Genomic DNA, 20,031 nt, shown 5'->3' with positions numbered 1-20,031 from the left:
TAATCCCAAAGAAGGACAGAACAATGAGAGAGAAGGCTATAGAGACATGAGATATATATATATATATATATATATATATATATATATATATATATATAGAGAGAGAGAGAGAGAGAGAGAGAGAGAGAGAGATTGATTTAATCAAAGTTATGGCCGACGGGAGAATTGAGTCATAAATGCATTGAGAGGTAGGGGTTGCTGAAGTTCACAGAGCAGGATGCATTGCAGAGGAGGATTCGACTCTCTGTGGCATGGATTGCAAACAAATAAACCAAAACCCTTGATCTAAAATTTGGCAGGTATTAGAGGTAGCAAAACTTCTATTTAGGAATGCAGGCACAAGCTGCAACTGCTTGGCCTCCTGCCTGGGACAGTCTCATGGGACAGTGTCAGTCAGGCATAGCACCTGCTGCCCAGTTGGCATTTGGCATCTTCAAATAAAAATCTTTCTGAGTATACCCAAGATGGCTGGCTTTTGAGCCTGTCTGCTTGGGTAGTGTAGTTCATATAGTTATGGCTTAAATTTTGAAGGTGGTTTCATTGTTATTTTTAAGCAAACTTAAAAAGTAGTGTTTTGTTTATTTATTTTTAGGGCATCAAACCAACTTTTTCTCAGTGACTTTCTCAATGTTCTGGGATTTGGTCTTGAGAGTTGAGGATTAGCTGAAGACATGATTCTTTGGGGTAAGATTACTCTGTGGAAATAGCTCAATAAATGATAATGTTAGCTTCCAAGCAAAGGACAACAGAGAGGGCAGGAACTTAGGGTGGCCACATGACACCATGGCTCCTTGAGTTCATCTTATGTATCCTTTCGGCCCCAGTGTCTGACTTAAGGCAGAGACTCAATAAGCACTGGTTGAATGAATGAATAAATTAACGAACATAATATGTAATTTGGGAGAACTGATTTCTGCACCTCCTTACTCTTTTTTCATAAGTTTATTTTATTTGTTATTTTTTTATGTGGTTCTGTGGCTCGAACCCCAGTGCCTCACACAAGCTTGGCAAGCGCTCTGCCACTGAGCCACAATCCGGGCCCAGTTCCTTATTCTTTTGAGCTTCAAAGTGTGTCATCTGTGGTTACTTGCCCAGCATCCATGTCCATCTTCCCCTTTCCAATATTACTCTAAGTTTTCCAATCGTGTTATATAGGATTGGTTCTTCCTGGAGTTCCAGGGGAGGGTCCTGATCAATCTAGGAAAGTTAGCACACCCCAACTCCCCCATTCACAGTGATGGACTCTGGAATAGGTAAGCTAGGTCTATCAAGGCTGAAACTTAATTCTGAGATATTGCTTGAAGTGTTAATTAAGCAGAATGTCTCACTACCAGCTGCTCTTGAAAGAGGAAGCAATAGGGTTATTAGTAGCTATCTGGGGATCAGGAGGGAAGAACATGCTAAGAATGTACCAAACATAGGAAAGTGGAACCAACGAAGGAAGAAGAGATAACATAAAGGACTGTGGTAATGTTATTTTAGTTGCTGGAGCAAGTTATGTCTGAAGCCAGTATCTCTGGATTTTTTGCTTAAGTCAATCAATGTGATTGAGTGGGGTATTGTGTGACTTAGAGCCAAGAACATTGCAAATGGCATTACAATTTAAAAAACAGCTTTTTAAACTCATTTTTTCTTAGTATGCTATCATAATTGGGTTTAATGCTGCATGATAAATATATAATAACAAATAAATGAAAGTTATAGTCAGTAATAATCAATGAGAGCAAAGATATAGCATTAGTTTTTACTAATGAGTTTGCATCAGCATCAAAATTAATCTCTCAAGGATGATTTCTGAGCATTTCGAAAAGAAATGCAAAGGTGATTCCTGAGGTTCAGAATGGATTTTCCAATAGGTTATTTCAAACGGAACAAATTTAACATTCTGATAGCTTTTTTGGACTTTCAGAAAAAAATGCTATTGTTTTAGTATATTTAGATTTTTAGAAGTACCTCATTCATTGTTGATTCCTAATGTTTATTCTCTGGCCTTCAGAAAGTGTTTGCTGCAAGATCAAACAAATGAATGGGAGATGATCTTGGGAATGAGATGGTGTACTATGAACCTGATAATAATAGTATGAAATATCTTTGTAAGTGCTCCAATATCCCAACTCAAAGAATTCATGCATTCAGGACAATCAAAAGAGAGTTCTTTCTCAGTGCTGTCCTGTAGGGCATTGATTGGTATATTTTTGGTGCTGTGAATGACACTCTCCTTATTTTTGGAGATGCAGATCACTAGGGGTTCTGAAATAGAGCCTGATTGACCGTTATCTGGGTTGAGTAAAGAGGAACATTTTATATACTATTATGTTTCTGTTAAATGTCCTAAGCCATTCCTTTTTCCTAATAAAGTTTTATGATTCTAGAACAAATTTTTAAAATGTAACTTAGATCCAAAAATCAAATTTAAACCCAATACCCAAGGGTAAAATTGATATTGTGGACATGTAATTAGCAATGTTCTTTCTAGCTTCCTTAGGACATAAAAGTGTTTTTAAGAGATAAATTAGGTGGCCCAAGGTCACTTAGAAAAAGATGAAATAAATTTGAGCCTATGCCATCTTTTCGCTTCAGTAAAGCTCTCCATGGTGGCATTTACTCAACAAATATTTATTGGGTAGTTAATGTATGCAAGGTTGTGTGCAAGGCTGGGCAAGTCATGGAACACCCAGCACCTCTCTCTACAGGTATTTTGTTGATTTACTGTCAGAGCACTTCACACTCCATTAGGAAAGAAACAAACAAAAACATCCAATTACTAAGTCATTAGCAGTGTCATTTAAAATCGAAGATGGGAATACAGAGTGTAGGATTGCAAGAACCGTTAGAGACCCAGCACAGCCCCTTTATTTCACAGATGGAAGAACAGACTCGTGCAGTAAAGAAAGATCGAGGTGCCTCTGTTTGTGCTGACGTGGGAAGACAAAAATAAGATATTTGTGAAGCTGAAACAAGCAAGCTCAAGAACACAAAGCAGCATTTACCACTTGGGCCAAACAAAGTCCCAGCCACAGATGGCTTGGTGCTAGGTTTTTTTTTAACAATGGGAAGGGAATGCCTTAGAAAACTGACAGAGGCCATCCATGGGGAAGGGAGAAAGGGCATTGGAATATGAGTTGGGGGCTGGTTTGTTGGTTACAGGAAAATTTTATTCTTTATTTCTCTAATGTTTTATCTTCTTTGCAGCTTTGTGTTGCTTTTGTAACAAGTAATCTACAGGTGTGTGCTTGTGCATATGTATTTATAATATACATACAGTCACACATCACCTAATGAGGGGGATAGACAGGAGCTATGCATTGCCAAGTGAATTCAATGTTGTGCAGACATCACAGAGAACATCCCCATAAACCCACTTGGTATGGCCACTACACACCTGGGTTGTAGAGTATATACAATCCTGTGTACAGTCCACTGTTAACTGAAGTGTTGTTGTGCAACACACATCTATATCTGTCTATATTTATATGGATTATAAATGTGCATATGTGTATATGTACACATGCATATATACATATATTTAAAAATGTATATATTATTTTAAATACATAGGAAAAAGTCTTGGAGACTTTCTGGTTGTGAGTCAGGCTTGTTTCTGGGTCCCACTCTGGATAACAGTTCACCATTTTTTGTGAAACTTCTGCACAGTTACTTAGCCTCTCTGAGCTGTGGTTTTTCTTATATATGAGATGGAGATAATAATAGTACCCATCAATTAGGGCTGTAATAAGAATCTAAGGTTCAGTTGCTTAGTGCACTGGTTAGCACAAGGCAGGTTCTCAATGGACATTAGCAATAACAGCAACATCAGTAACCATATTAATAATTATTTTATAGCATATTATTTTAATATTTATATTATAATACTTTATATTATTTTTACTGGTACCTAGTAGAGCCGAATGAGAACCTGCCTCCTCTGGCCTCGGTACGGTCGGTTTCCAACCCACCACACTCCTCCTTCTCTCTCTGGAGAATTACTGAGTCAGGAAGATGATACCAAGAAAAGAGAACATGAGTTTGAAGTGATGGCCATTGTTTTCTTCACGAGCGGAGCTGATTGGGCCACTAATGCTCAGATATGACCTCTGTTCCTAAGAAGTCATCCTTAGTGACCAAACATTATTATTTGCTGTTAATTTTTTAGTGGATAACTGCATATGATACTATAGGCTGAATTATGGCAAAGAGCATAATTTACAGAAGTCAACACATTTTACTCTTGATGACCAAATGTGCAAAAAATAAAAATAAAGCCTCATATTGAAAGTCAGAAGGTACACCTCCCTTCAGAAAGAATTCCTGAAGTGGGTCTTGGAGGTCGTAGAGACTCTGCAACCCATAGTATATACTCTACAATTCCAGTCTCGGAGGTTGTGGGAGCGGTGCTGAGTTAATTCTTTCCTTGGTGGAAAAAGAAGGCTTTCGGGTTTTGGTGCTATGGCGTGGGACTGAGTGTATTCTACACCACCAGCATTTGAGAAGGCAGGCTGGCTAAAGACTTCTGAGGAGGCTTGCATTTCAGGTACTCACAGTATGATTTCCATATTGGAGGCTGGTATTCTTCAGCATCTAGGAAAAAAAAGAAAGAAATCACTCTGCAGGTCTGCACATCAAACTGTCAATAAGTATCTTCTCTGGAGGGGTAACTGTCATCAGTACTTGCCATCCAGTCCCAGGGGACTTTCCTGTAATTTAGGGGACAGTTTCAGGCACGAGGAAGGGAATGTGAATGGCAACCTTGTGGACCCAACACCACTTTCTTCAGATCTCTTACTGTGACAGCATCAATTGCCTAACAATTTTTATAGAGCCCAGTAAATCAAAAAATATTTTTAAAGCAATTAACTTGATTGTACCTCTAGTAATCCTTTCAAACACTATTTACTCAACTTGGCATAATAAACATATAATTTACCTCAGAGTTTCCAATCAGAACTTTAGCCCATTTATTAAGATTTGAGGGCAAGATGGAAAGTGGCAAGTATGGAATATTAAATGTGGAAAGTTGAACAACTCAACTCACTGAGCTCCTAAAAATCCTGGGTCTGACAGCAGAACACTGATGATCCAACTGGAATTGCATTATCTCCTTGAATTAACTCCAATGTGTGACTTAGAAAATTTTCAGAAACCTCTCAGCAATCAGAAGTGTCAGAGCAAGAGAGTTACAGCAAAATGGAGAGGATGAAATTGGTATTCATCACTCCAGAAAACGGACAATGGGAGAAAAATTTGCTTGTTCAGTTGACTCAACAACGCTGCACTGACAGCTGAGCTTATTATTCTGATGCGGTGATTATAGAGTCCTCTTGGCTAACAGCTATGAAGACTTGTAAAATATACTCCAGCCTGATAGCCAGGGGAGAGAATCCTTTCCCCCAAATCACAAGGCGTAGATCTGCAGGGCACATGAAGAGTTCTCTAATTCAACTTGTGTTATCCTCCACTCCCAGGAAACCCACAGCCTGTCCCTACAGGGTCCCCATCCTTGGCTCCTGTGCTACTTAATCTCAGGCAAGCAAATGGATTGAGAGTTTTTTCCTATTTGAGAAAGAAAACTAACACAAAAGTGGTAACTTCTCCCAAATCCCACTTAGTTACACTTGTGTAGCTTAAATTATTTTACAATGAATATCTTGCTCTCTGGGCCCATCATATCACAGCACTCAATCAATGCCTGCAAAGGTCAATTCATATAAATGAGTCTGTTGCTACCCCTGTAGGGTCAGGAACCCACATATGAATAATCAGCTGAGTAGCCACACACACAAATACAGCACACTGATAATGGCTTATGCTGTTCAGTCAGATTGCTGAATAAATATGGGTGCTCACTCTTAATATTTTTGTCAAATTATCTTATAATAGTGAGCTTGTAATTTAAATTATCAATTAATTTCATCCCATATGTAACAAACCAATTTTAATGGGCTAACATGAGTGTTCTTTAAAAAAAAACTATTTAAATAAAAGAAATCAATTTGATTAACTTATAATAAAATTCTAGAATCATCTATCCCATGATACCTTACCAGAAAAGCCAGACCCTGTGTGTTAAAGTGTGGATGACATCTTTGAAAACATTTTTTTTCAAAGATTAAGATAAACACACACCACATGGACACATTGCACAGAAATGTTTATCCATCTACCCCAAACTATATTGTCTTGTCATTTCAGAGGACATTTATTCTATGAGGCAAGTACAACCCACAGACTCCAAAGTGGTCAGGACTGTTCATGACCTAAGCACCACTCTCTACATATTGGTTGGCATCCCTAAGACAGAGGAGGTAGTCAGTCCCCTTTATGCAGATCTTTGAATATAGTCTAGCTGCTCAGCTTGGATCTGCTGAGGTTTTCTTACCTAAAGCCAGAAGTTTGAATAAATGACCTCTCACTTTCCATTTCAGTCTTATTATTCTGAGAAAAACCTAGGAATGGGTTTCAATGGAAATGTTTGGGCCCTAACCTAAATTTGATAGAGGCTGCCCTGAATGTTCCATAAATCACCCTCCCCTTTCCAGCTGCTCCCTATTGGTAACACAACATGGAGGTGAAGAGAGCACCTACAGAAACTGGAAATTAGAACCCTCCCTTGCACAAAATCCACCCCACTCCATATTGTCCCTCTGTGCTACAGTAAAATTGAGCACCCTCCTGTGGCCTAAGGCACAGTGTCATCTGCAGCTACCCATGACTGCTGCATGCAGACATTCCCCTTTCTACTTCTCATCCAATCCTGCTGGCTTCCTCTCAGTTCCTAGAGCAAGTCAAGCTCTTCCAAGTCTCCAGCCTTTGCTCTTGTGGACTCTCCATGTAAAAAGCCCTGCAATAGATCTTGGCATGGCTCACTTGCTCTGCCACAGAGGGTTCAGCTCAAATATCACCAACCAGGGGCTTTCCCTGCCAACCTCACAGAGTGGCCTTCCCCCTCCCTTCCAGTCCCTCTCGCAACACACAGATTATTTTTCTTCATAATGTTTAGTACCATCTGAAATTATTTATTGATTTGTTGATTTGTTGGGACTGGTTTCACTCCACTATTTGTCAAACTCCATAAAAGCAGGAATTTTGTCTCATTCACTTTTGCATTCCAGTCCTTAGAAGAGTAGCAGGCATAAAACAAGTCTTAAAAACTAAAACTAAAATGAGTTCTATAAAAGAATGAACTGTCGGGGTTCAAGTCCTAACCTCCCTCCTGGAGCATTGTGGGAATTCAGGGAGACTGCATATGTCTGCCTAGCACACAGCAAGTTCTGAAGGAAGCCCCTCAAACGTGCACCACTCCTGGGCCATCCCTTGCCCTGATCTTGTTTTTGCTCCCTCCATGGAGCCAATGACTGTCTCCAGTCTTGCCCCCAGATCTGGAGCCTGTAATTAAGTTCCAGTGCTGTCTTCATAAAAGGCTTTTCTTTGCCATAAAAGAATTCAAATTGAGAGGCCATTTGTCATGCTCCAGTGGAACAACTATAATTACCTTGGCCTTAGAGACACGTTTCACAAACCACTATAGCGCACTGATAGGAGGCTTGGTCAAGTGACAGAGCACAAAATATTTTTTAATATGTTGAAACAAATCTTTAGCTGCTTCTAGCACCATCCCCCAGACACACACTATTTGTTCTGACTTCATACAACACTCTTCAGTGATTTGCCTCACTCTTGAATAGCCTCACACTCTTTAAAAAAAAAAAAACAGGAATGGGTTTTCAAGGCCATTTAGTTGACCTTCATCATTTGGCAAATGAGGAAAAGGAAATATAGAAAGATTAAGGGGCTTCTTCAAGGTCATGAGCAAGTTAAAGGCAGAGGTGGGAGCTTTGTCTTCCAGGCCATGGACACATCAGTCATCCCTGCCAGGCAGCCCCCCTCATTTACATATATTGAAGTCACAAAAACAAAATTATCATATAACAGATTTATTACTTCGGTTCTTGTGAAGCCTGAAAGAAAAATGAAATAGAGAAAAGAAAAAATTAGTGCTATGAAAAATTGCCATTAGGTCAAGGGTGGGACATGATTTGATCTGTCTCTGTCCTTCCATGTAATAAAGTCTAAGAGACACGAGCTGCTGTGAGCACCCAGGACATAAATGAGGTGGTTTTTGAAAATATATGATTTTTGCTAAACATTTTGGAGATATGGGCAAAAAACAAAAGTAGAGGAAGTAGAAAAAGAAGGCCCAAATCCCAAAATAAATAAATAAAGATCTATCATTGAACTTAGAAGACAGTAATACATTTTCAGAAAAGCCTAAGGATCTTAAGGACAAGAGAGGTTTAGAATATACATATTGCTTAAAAGCATTGATTAATGTGGATCTAACCTTTAAAAATATATGTTGACCTTCGACTCAGACATTTTATTCATGGGAATCTAGCCTTGGGTAGTAACTGAACACATACACACAGATAAATAATGAACTAGCTGCTCTATGTATAGTAGTAGACCTAAATGTGCAGCAAGTCGAGATCAAATAGTTATTGCAGATATTGCCATGGAAATGATGGTTTGGACCATAGTTCTGTGGTCAAGAGTGAGACTGCCAAGGTTCAAAACCCCGCCCTGCCACTTACTAGCTGTGTGACCACAGGCAAGTTATCTAATCTTTCTTGTCTCAGTTTTTTAATCTAAAAAATGAGAGTAATAATACCATCCAACATACAGCATTGTGAGGACTGGATGGGTTGATAGGCATAAAATGCTTAGTCTGTAAAGAGAAAGTAACAAATACCCTTCATAATAGTCATGTGCAGGAGAAAGTTAAAAGAGAAGACACTTACAGGGAGGGAGGGAGGAAGGAAGAGAGAGAGAGAGAGAGAATTCATTGCATACAAAGAGTACAATGAAAATGTAACTGAAGGATGTACATAAGATAAATTGTGAGATAAAAATAAAATGCTCAGTCTGGTGCCTGAAATCCAATAAAATCAATGCTTTCTATTATTATAGTCTCTCTTTAACCACAGGAAAATATTTATGCCACATTGTCAAGAGCTAAACGAATCAGGTTACAAATCAGCTTACTAAACATGATCCCATTTTTAAGAAAATGGAAATATTTACAAACATAGAAATTACTCAGAAGGCTATAAGCTCAATTATTAAAAGTTGTTATATCCCAAAGTGAAAATATGGCTGAATTTTATTTTTCTTCTATTGCTTTCTGCCTCTTATAATTTTCTGAACATACTGCTCATATAAAAATAAAAAAAGAATAAGAAATAAATTTGCAAAAGTGCTAGGTGTTAGCTTTTTTAAAAAACTCATCCTCTAAATAAATCACACCTTGAAAATAAAGTAGGTGTAAAGAGACCTCAAAAATCTTATACTAACATACACAGCATGTGTGTATTAGTGTAAAAAGTCTGAAGGATGAAGACTAAAGGAAAGAGACAAATTCTTCTATACAAAAGTCCATGCTCAACACCCTTGGCTCTCTACAAATTACTGAGAAATAAGCACTAAGGAGCAATCCTAAGGAGAATGGGAAACTTGGGAGAAAAAAAATAGAGAGAGATGCTTAGAAAATGATCCAAAGTTTACAAAAACAGGTAATAGACTACTCAGATGAAATAATCTCTAAAGAATATGAATATGTTAAATAAAAATAAAGCAGGTTAAAGGGACCCAAGGTGCAAGTTAAAAGTTGAAACCCACCTTGAGAAAACTTTCTGTGCTAAACTAACTAATCCTTGGAAAGCTGGTGTTGCTGTTCTGGTCTTGGGGGGACCACAAGGCATTTGGGGATTCATCCATAGAAAGCTCTGTGTGTGTGAGGCAGCCTGAGGGGACAAGGGGGCAATGAAGAGCATAAGCCATGAAAAATCATCTTACATGATCAAGAGCATGGCTAAAAGAGATAACACCACTCTGGTTTTAACTAACCATGAGTAATACACACTTATCATTGAATACAGGAAAAGTTCAATAATTTAAAAATATGTTGGAGGAAGTTTCCTGCCTCTGAAAAAAATACCATTAAGAGAGTTAAGTGAATTCTTGCAGATTCTGCTCTGTGATGTAGCTAGAATAAAAATTTACAAAAATGGTCTCATACCCATATATGGTTCTGAAATTTGCTTTGTGAATTTGATGGTTCAACATATATATCAACAGCAGGAAGTGGGGAGAGGGGCTACCAGGGATTGAACTCAGAGACACTCAGCCACTGAGCCACATCCCCATCCTTATTTTGTATTTTATTAGAGACAGGGTGTCACTAAATTGCTTAGCACCTCGCTTTTTCTGAAGCTGGCTTTTGAACTCGTGGTCCTCCTGACTCAGCCTCCTGAGCCACAGGGATACAGGTATGTGCTGCCACTGCACCCGGTTTAATTTAATGATATTTGTTAGGCATCTGTCTACGTCAACACACACAGATCTATGTTTGTATTTGCTCATTTGTTTAACTGCAGCTTGGTTTTCCATGAGTATGAGTTTACCAAAACTTAATCTATTTATTTATGTAATAACTTCCAGCTGATAGACATTTAGACTCTTCAACTTTTTGCTACTTTAAGCAATGCTACAATGTTGTTATGTGTAGTCTAGTTTCAAGGAAGTTGAATTCAAATAAGCGAAATGACTGTGTATTTAAAAGCTTTTGTTAAATTTTTTTAAAAAATTGTGTCAGTGTGTGTAAGAATACCTGGGTCCCCACAGACTTGCCAACACTCTCTGCTATTGATGTACATCTTAACTTGTGAAGCCTCTAAGACTAGGTGAGAAGGTTTAGAGATGAGATTAAGTGTGCATTTGCAGGGTCGCAAATGGAGGCCGTACACACTCCTGCGAATGAACTTATAGAAACATATGACCTGGAAGTGAGGGAAGAATACAGGAATCACATGTTTGGGGGCTGTAGCTGGAAGGCAATCCTCTTCCAGGCAATTTGAACTCCAGAAATATATTGATTTAATGGAATCCCCTGAGGAGCAAGTGTAAAGGAATTTGGGGACTGATTAATGAAGAAAAATCAAAGAACTCATGTGCTTCACTTGGGTAGGTGACAACTGGAGTGGAAATATCTGTAAACATCAAGGACTGCCAGCTGCCTTCACCTGGCTCAGTGGAGGATGACTAGGGTAGTGGAAAAACATACGCAGGGGCTTTAGGAAACCAGAGGAGCAGAGGAGGGTGCATGGCTACGGAGAAGGATCTTCCAACTTGGAGATGACATATTCCTTAGAATATTTCTGCTAAAGCTGCACATAATGTGTTGGGGGTGGTGGGATCCTTTGGGAAATAGATGATGGAAGGACTAGGTCTGTCTTTTGTCATCTACTTTCCCAGAAAAGCCAAGTCCCTGCTTTTGATTTACTGATACACACATTTGCAAATGGGTTTCAGTGGGCTTGTTCCAAGGAAGTTGGGTGAAAACAGGTTTTTCAATCAGGCATGGCACAGCCTCACAATGAGATGAGAGCTCAGAATTTGTTGGGTCATTAGCGTAATGGGCCCAGAATGGGTTAGGATCCAAATGAAAGCAAATAACAACAGCAGGAGTGGGGTGTTGTGTCTGTGCACATGCTGCAATATGTCTGCAGCACACATTGTCCCCAACCATCAGAAGCCTTCAAAGTATGCAGCCCATGGCTATGGTCTTACCAGGTCACTGCAATCACTTGGTGCCTGACCCAAGTTGCAAGATTATCTAGAGATTATCCTCACCACTGCAGAACACTGAGATATGAGGCAGTTGGAGAGCTTCCTTGTTCTTGCTTATCCCCTGTATCAGTTTCCCACGTTCCCCTGGGAAATTAGACATCTGTGTATCATTCTCATTGGAAATGTTTCTTGGGTAAGGGATAAAGGCCTGAGGTGCACGTGACTCTGGATCCAGTATCAGAGATGTTTGTAATTGAGTCCAACTTGCAGAGAATAATTAATGAGACAAATTTCAGAAACTTGGTGGAATTTGCTAGCCCCTCAGCCTGAGTTCAAGGGACAAGGCTATGCAGATATTATCTGAAGATGATGAAGCCACCAAGAGCCTTGGGCTGGAGTTTGTGGTCACTAGAGGGCACTGGGGCCACACAGACCTTCTATCCTGGGTCAGTATTCTGTACACTGAGGCTTGGTGAGATGCTCCCATTCAAGAGGTATTTACTGAATAAACATGGATCCAGGCCTTAGGTGTTGCCATGATAAACAGGCAGGCAGTGTAGGTGTGGAGGGCTTAGGAAGCCCTGCTCAATCTGGCACCTGGCTATCTTTCCCTGGTCACCCCATTTGTCTGCCTCAACCACTTTGGCCTTCCTTTGATCCTTTGCATCAAGATCATTTCAGACTTAGAGGTCTTGTGAAGTCTCTTCCCTCCGGCTGACACATGGGTAGATCCTTTATCAACCAAATGTCAGCTTACATGTCCTGGCTCTTCAGATAGACCTCCCCAGAGACCAGTTTCCTCTTTCTCAGAGACTCTTCAATTTTTTGAAGAGCCCTGTCACTCTCTGTGTTCATCCATTTCTTTGTTCATGTTACCTCCCCATACTGGACAGACCACACTGTGAAACCAAGCATCTCATTTTTCTTTCTCTTGAGCTTATTACCCTTGGTGAGTTTAGAACAAGGTGTCCTTCTTAGATGGATGATTTTGCAATTGCACAATACCTGTCTGTGAAGAAGAGGCTCCCTCTGGAGACACAACCCCAAGCCACCGCACATGGCCCTGTGAGGGAAGACCAGGGCTGAATGTAGTCTTCACTTGTCCCCTTCAGCTGGGCACAAATGAAAAACCAGGAATTGCTGCTGTATTCTATGGCATAGTAGATGCACAATAAAGCATTGGATACATGATAGAAACTCAAAACATGCATTCTATTGAGGGATACCAAAAGGAGGGAGCTGCCACAGAAGAAGAGAATGGGTAAAAAGTGTGGATGGTGGGACTTTTTGGCCTTTGGCCTGGGGCAGCTGGGCTCTTCTCCATGTCTTGGCCAGTTACTTCTGACCTTGAGTAGCCTTGTCCAGGACTCCTTCCAAAGCAGTCCCACAAGAGCAGGATCTAACATCAAAACCTAAGGTTTCCAAAGATAAAGAGGAGAATGAGAGACTTCAGGTACCATAGAATTTTGAGCCCAGTCAAAAAAGTACCCTGTCACCCAGACACTGAATGCAGCAGCCAATGGTAAGGAGGGCCTCTGTGGATAAACTGGCTAAAGGCACATGATGCAGAAATCAAGATGAGCCTGAAGAATGTAACTCTGAGAGCTGAAGGAGTTCAGCCTGCTGGCTACAGCTGTTGGTGGAGGATTGTAGGGGTGGGTTAGACATTCCGGAGCAGCTAAGGATAAATTAGACAAGTACATTGGGGTCAGATAATTAAAGGCTTAAAACTATGTTAAGAGCTTACCTTTGCTCCAGAGTCAAGGGAAAAGGTAAGCAAGGAGAATACAGAATCTAGTTGAAATGTGATAAAGTCACTCCTATTGCAGTGTGAAACTGGATTGGAGGAAGAGACAGTGAAACCAATTGACTGCTCAGTAACCTAGGTGGGTGACACCATGATCTGAGCTCTGATAGGGTCAGTGGAGAGGGAGAAAATGGTATTTGAAAGATACCAAGAAGAGAGAATTCACATTAAGAAGCAGGTGGGGAATGATTTGGGGCATAGGCAGAGGAAGATGAGTGGTTTCTGGCTTCAGAGGGTGAAATGAGCAGAGAGGAGAAACAGGTTGGGCAGATGGCAATGGCTATGGCTTTCCACTCTTGAAAAGAGATGACTCTGGGACAGCCAATTGGGCATATCTAAGAGGCCTGCAGTCCAGAAGAGACACCTGGGCTGGGGTTCTAGGAAGGGAAACCCACATACAGATAGCAGCTGCAGATACCAAAATACAGGTTCTAACAGAGGGTGGATACTCAGAGTGGCACAGGAAGGCCTTTGGCAGAATCCTGCAGGAGCATCAAAATTTGAGGCACGTGGAGAGCAGGGAAATGAGCAGAGACCAGCAAGATAAGAGAGAAACCATGGGATGGGAAAACACGGGGGCAAAGTATGAGTCATAAGGAGGAAGTGGTCAACAACTCAGAATCCGTTCCAGGGAGATAAGCAGGACAGGACCTGTCACTGTGCAACCAGGGGGTTTGGTGATCTTGCAGTATTAGTGTGGATAGAAACCATAGTCAAGTGAGATGAAGGGTGAATGGAAATAGAGAAGATGGAACTTGTGAGTGGGAGGTCTGGCAGTTACATGGAGACAAATGATAGCAATAAAGGGGAACAAAGGGGTGAGGGGGATGAAAGACAGAGGAGCTCCAATTTGGGTATCATCTTTACTGCCTTTGCACTAGACACTGGTGCAGATATGAATGTGAGATCAGAGTGGAACCACGAGGAATCAGGAGATGAATAAGACATAAACTTATTCGTTCATTCCACAAGCACGAGCTGGCTGCCTGCTGAGTGTCAGGTCCCTGGCCACACACATGCCATTATAACATAAGGTCAAAGTGGCACGTGGCAGAGCACAAGTAGCCTGAAGTACGGTTGCAATAGAAAGGAAAGAGATTATTTTACATAGTTACATCTTGATAATTATAATTCCTGAGGAGGTTAGCTCCAAGAGAAGGGGAAATTTGGTTGTACCTCCAGCCATCTTCTCCTCTGCCATATAGAAGAGCCACTCTTGAGGCAGGTATGGTAGGGCACACTTGTCATCCCAGCAATTCAGGAGTCTGAGACAGGAGGATCCCAAGTTCAAAGCCAGAATCAGCAACTTAGCAAGGCCCCCAGCAACTTTGTGAGATTCTATTTCTAAATAAAAATATTAAAAAGGGCTGGGGATGCGGCTCAGTAGTTAAGCACACCTGGGTAAAATTTCTAGTTAAAAAGAGAGAGAGAGAGAGAGGAGAGAGAGAGAGAGAGAGAGAGAGAGAGAGAGAGAGAGAGAGAGAGAAGAACCAGCTTTTCCTCCTATTATAATAATATCCTCTGAATAGCTTGAGTTCACTGTGGGCATTGGTGTCTCTTCAGATATAGAAGAGCTGTGGCAATCATAGACTAAATTCTCATGAAAGCAACCCACATACCATGTCCCCATCAATGTTGCTACTGACCAGCTAAAAAAAAAAATTTGCCCATTATTATACTGAGAGTCAGAGAATCCTTGAATACAGAGATAGAAGAAAAGGTGAGGTCCTCCACCAAAAGCAGTAAAGAATTTTTAAGTGCCTGGAATGTTCCAGATCCTGGGGTAGTCCCTTTAGACATATTATATTGTATGGTTATCATTTTCCTGAAGAGTCTTTCTACTCATTCACCCATCTATCCACCCATCCAACCATCCACCTACCCATCATCCACTCACACACCCATCCACCCATCATCCTTCCAGCAAATACATCTATGCTGGGCACAGCATTCCAAATTCAGAGTCGTGACTAAGGCAGAACAGTCCCCCTTTCAAGCTGCCTTAGTCCAGCAACAAAGTCAAACTAACATTAAGCAAGTAACTAGTTTGAAAAGTGTTATACAGAAAGTTCAAGGTGCTAAGGAGGCACCTAAGAAGTCCTGAGGCTAACAAATGTTTTTCTCTCCTAGAGAGGAGGAAAATGAAACTCAAAGACATTAAGTTATCTTTCCCAAGGTCACATGCCCAGTGAATAAGTGAAATTCAAATCCAGATCTGTTTTGCTTCAGAGCCTAATGATTTTTCTCCTCAAAGCCTCAGCCCCATAGAGGAATCAGTGACACAGAAGCCAAAGTGAAAATTTCAGGTCTTTCTTATTTCTGGTTTGCTTCAATGATAAAACATGGTTTAAGCATTGTAAAAAGTAGTACTAGAGAAATCAGAATAATGGTGACATTATTCAATTTTCTTCCATCTTTTAGAAAAGTAAACTCTGACAACTAAAATTCCCTTTTCCTCCCATTCTTGCTTCTTCCCTCCCCCTTTCTCTCCCTACTTTCCTGCCTCCTGTCCTTCCCTGCATCCCTCCCTGCTGATCTGAAAGGGCCCTCTATGTAGGACCAGTATTGCATGTGACTCTTCCCCAGAACTCATTATCAATACATACTCCACCCATGCCTAGGCCTGCTTGTCAACTTGCTACTGGTCTGGCAATGAATGAATGTTGGGATTTCGCACAGCCATTCCTTACAACTGGCACTGGACATGATGACTGGTGTGGTTGCTATAACTGCAGCAGTTCATATCAAGAATGGGCATGTGGGCAGCTGCTCACTTACGGTGGTCAACGCTCTCCAGCTCATTGCTCCTCTGACAGGCTGAAAGCAGCCAGTGGTGGTGGAGTTTGCCCCTCTGAGGGTCACAGGCTCTGTGTCCAAACATGAAGGAAAGAATTCTACTGAGGGCCCAGGCAAGATCAGATCACTGACTCTGGTCAACACACCAAGAGAAGTTTGAGAGGCAGCGATGGGTTTCTTGTCCCTGCTCTACTCTCAGTGTCCTGGATGACTGCTGGCTCCTCCCTCAACCTCAAGCCAGACTGGCCTCAGTTTCCTCATCTTCATGTGGGGAGAATTAGTCCAGATGAGCACATGCTTTTTCTCAAAAATAGTGTTAGGAAGTATTGCTGCTCAGAGAGAGAACTTGGGGACTCTCTCTGCCTGGCCTATTCTGTGTCACTGGAAAGGTGGAAATGATTTGTCTTGGCTTTGGCCAGCCCTTGGGGCTCTGTCCTGCTGGTAAAGGGTTGCTTTCTGGTGGTCTATCCCTGCAGCACCTGGGCACAGGTAAGCCTGCTTAATTCTGGGGCTCAGTGGTTAGCAAGCCGACAGGGCAAATAGTCTTCCCATCTGCCTTTCATAATAACAGTACCATCTTACTATATACCTGACTACTATGTTTGATTTCTGACTGCTCAGAATAGGTCTGCTATATGTCCAGACCCCTACACAGTCCACCTCTAGGTTTATACTCAAAGGACTTAAAATAAGCATACTACAGCGATGCAGCCACATCAATGTTTGTTTACAGCAGTTCAATTCACAATACCTAAACTATGGAACCAACCTAGATGCCCTTCAACAGATGAATGGATAAAGAAAATGAGGTACACACACACACACGGGAGCATTATTCAGTCTTAAAGAAGAATGACATTATGGCATTTTTAGGTAAATGGGTGGAGTTGAAGAATATCATGTTAAGTGAAGCAATTGTAAACAATTGTTTTAAAAGTTTCCTTCCTTCCTTCCATTTCAAATGATATAAAAGCATCAATAGTGAAAACCAAGTCCCCCATCTCTCTTGACACTCAGCCACCCACATCTCCACAGACAGGCACAGTCTCAGCCACTGGCCATTTCTTCTAAAGTGTCACTGTGTATTGCAAACTCTGGGCTAGCCCTCGCTGTTAAAATTAAGAATCTTGGAGAACTTTCCATGCAACCACCTCATTCTTTTCAGTGCCTTCATCATATTCCATGGTGGACATTTAAAAGGCCACCATGAAATACTGTCTGTGGATATCTGGGTGGCTCTGAGTGTCAGGTGAGGTGGGAGACTTGGTGTGCACTATAGATGCTTTCATATCTTTTGAAATGGAAGGGAGGAAGCTTTTAAAAAGGTTGTTTACAATTCCTTTAAACTCTTGCAATTGTGAGACTATCTGGGTTAGATTTCTGAGCTTCCTTTTCAAAAAAGTGATTCTGTTAAGTGACCTGTACAGGGAGACAAAATGATCAATGGTGAAGGTGATTTCAGGTCTAGTGTTTCTTTTCCAGAATATAGTTGAGGATTCAAAACAAAGTAATCAAGTAACCCAATAGTAGGAAAGACTTTACATAAAATAACATTTAAGTGGCTCCTTTCTGAAAGATCATTTCAGGCGGATACCATATAGATCTTAGATATTTTAACTTTCATGGTCAGTCTTTTGTTACATTGTATCATTGGATGCAGTGTCTTATTTAATATTAGTAACAAACTTGTAGAACAGGTAATGTTGGTCCCACTGTACAGGTGAGTAAATAAAGAGTGAGGTCTCATAGTTAATAGTAGTAGAGCTGAGTCATCAAATCTACCCATGCCCAGCTTTGAAAAACCATCATTTTTCTGTTCTAAAATCTTGTCTCTCATACTGGTCCCTGCTATATCCTTGGACACTATCACACTGAATTCCAAATCAACACTGTGTGGGGGTTGTATTATCCCACTTCCCAGATATGGAACCTGAGGACCAAAGAGCACAATGTCTTCCCAAAGCTGGTCAACTCATTTTTATCCCATCAGAATAAATCATGGCCACGGGCTGGGGTTGTGGCTTAGCAGTAGAGAGCTTGCCTGGCTCCTGCAAGGCCCTAGGTTCAATCCTCAGCACCACATAAAAATAAATAAATAAAAATAAATAAAGACATTGTGTACAACTAAAAGAAATAAATATTTTTTAAAAAAAGAATAAATCATGGCCAGCTGGTTTAAAGAGAGGCTCAGAAAGGATGCACATGAGAGCTCCTCACCCTGCAGTTTCAAAGCTCTTTGCTCTTCTGCGCTGCAAGGAGCCAGCTCCTGGGTCTTTGGTACCTGGAAATCGAGAGCTGCTTCTGGCCCTGGAGGCTGTGCCCACAGCTCTGTGGCTGTCACCATGCCACAAAATGAATATAGTGAATTACACCATGAATATGGATATCATTTGGATTACCATGAGAAAAAGAGGAAGAAGGAAAGTGGAGAACATTTCAAAGAAGGCAAAAAAAAAGAAAAAAATAAGATTGGTCTGAAGGCCAAACTCTACCACACACAGCACCATGTGGAGAAAATACAAATGAAAAAGATGCAAGAAAAGAGAAATACCAAATAAAAGAATGGCTGAAAAGACTCCCCAGGGAGCAGTACCAGCCTACTTCCTGGACAGAGAGGGACAGACCCAAGCAAAAGTACTTTCCAACATGATTAAACAAAAAAGAAAAGAGAAGGGGGGAAGGAGGGAAAGCCCCCCTTCCCAAAGTTGGTGCCCGGGAAGAAACAGAAGTCTTAAAAGTGACTCAAACAGGAAAGAGAATAAAGAAGGCCTGGAAGAGGAGGGTTGCTCAAGTCTGCTCTGTTGGAGATGGCTTTACAAGAAAACACCTAAACATGACAGATTCATCAGACCAATGGGCTTACATCTCAACAAGGCCCATGGAACACATCCTGAACTGAAAGCCACCTTTTGCCTACCCAATACTTGGGGTGAAAAAGAATCCTTCATCCCTACAATATACAATTTTGGGTATAGTCATCGAGGTGAATGTGAGGGAGTTGGGCCTTGTAAGATAAGGAGGCAAAGTTATTTAGGGAAAATAGACCCAGGTTACCAATAATCCTGAAAAAAATATATGCATAAATGCAGTCTTACTGGTTTGAAAGACTTTTACACTCCTTATAATTATTAAAGACTACAAATCCATCAGAAAAGCCACCATAACTGTGATATTTATGAATACTACCAAACAGCCTTACATATTAAGTCATTAAGAGAACTATTTATTAAACTGTAAAAATAAATAAATAAATACATAGACACATAGATAGATAAATAAATATAAAAGAAGAAGAAGTTATGACCAGTCCTTGGTCACCCAGTGGTCATCTTGAGAAGGCTGGCCTATCACATTTTATTGTGAGAATTACATTTACTATTTAATATTAAAGCTGTTATTGGGTCTCTCTACAAGTTTATTTTCTGTCTTCATTTATAAGCAGACCAATCCTGACCTACTTGAGTAAGACATAACAATAGATGGGGCCCAGTCAGCTGGCTAGCAGACAAGTTGGCTCAGTGATGAGCAACCTCCTGAGACTCAGATTTTGCTTCAGTGTTCTGGGTTTCTTTATCACTTGCTTTAAAAATAGCTTCTTGCAAAAAAATATTTCTAAAGGTCACAAACACATGCAAAAGCAACACTTCAAACACCTCACTAACCACACTACAAAGCAAAGCAAAACAAGAAAACAGTTCCAGAAGCATATCTGTGACACCAGGAGGGAGAAACAAGGACTCTGCAGTTGGAGCAGAGCTCCAGGAGGTCCTGCAAGATGCTAATGCAGAACTCACATTAGGCTCACA

At 40.8% G+C, this 20,031-nt stretch overlaps 1 pseudogene; it reads left to right on the top strand.

Annotated features, from left to right (window-relative positions):
* Positions 1–18,567: 18,567 nt before the first annotated feature.
* LOC144252454 (ribosome biogenesis protein NSA2 homolog pseudogene) lies at positions 18,568–19,328 on the top strand (annotated as a pseudogene).
* The last annotated feature ends 703 nt before the right edge of the window (positions 19,329–20,031 follow it).

This window comes from Urocitellus parryii, unplaced genomic scaffold, assembly GCF_045843805.1.
Source record: "Urocitellus parryii isolate mUroPar1 unplaced genomic scaffold, mUroPar1.hap1 Scaffold_43, whole genome shotgun sequence".
NCBI classification, from domain to species: Eukaryota; Metazoa; Chordata; class Mammalia; order Rodentia; family Sciuridae; genus Urocitellus; species Urocitellus parryii.
The sequence above is the reverse complement of the archived record's forward strand: the minus strand, read 5'-3'. Positions and strand labels throughout refer to the sequence as shown.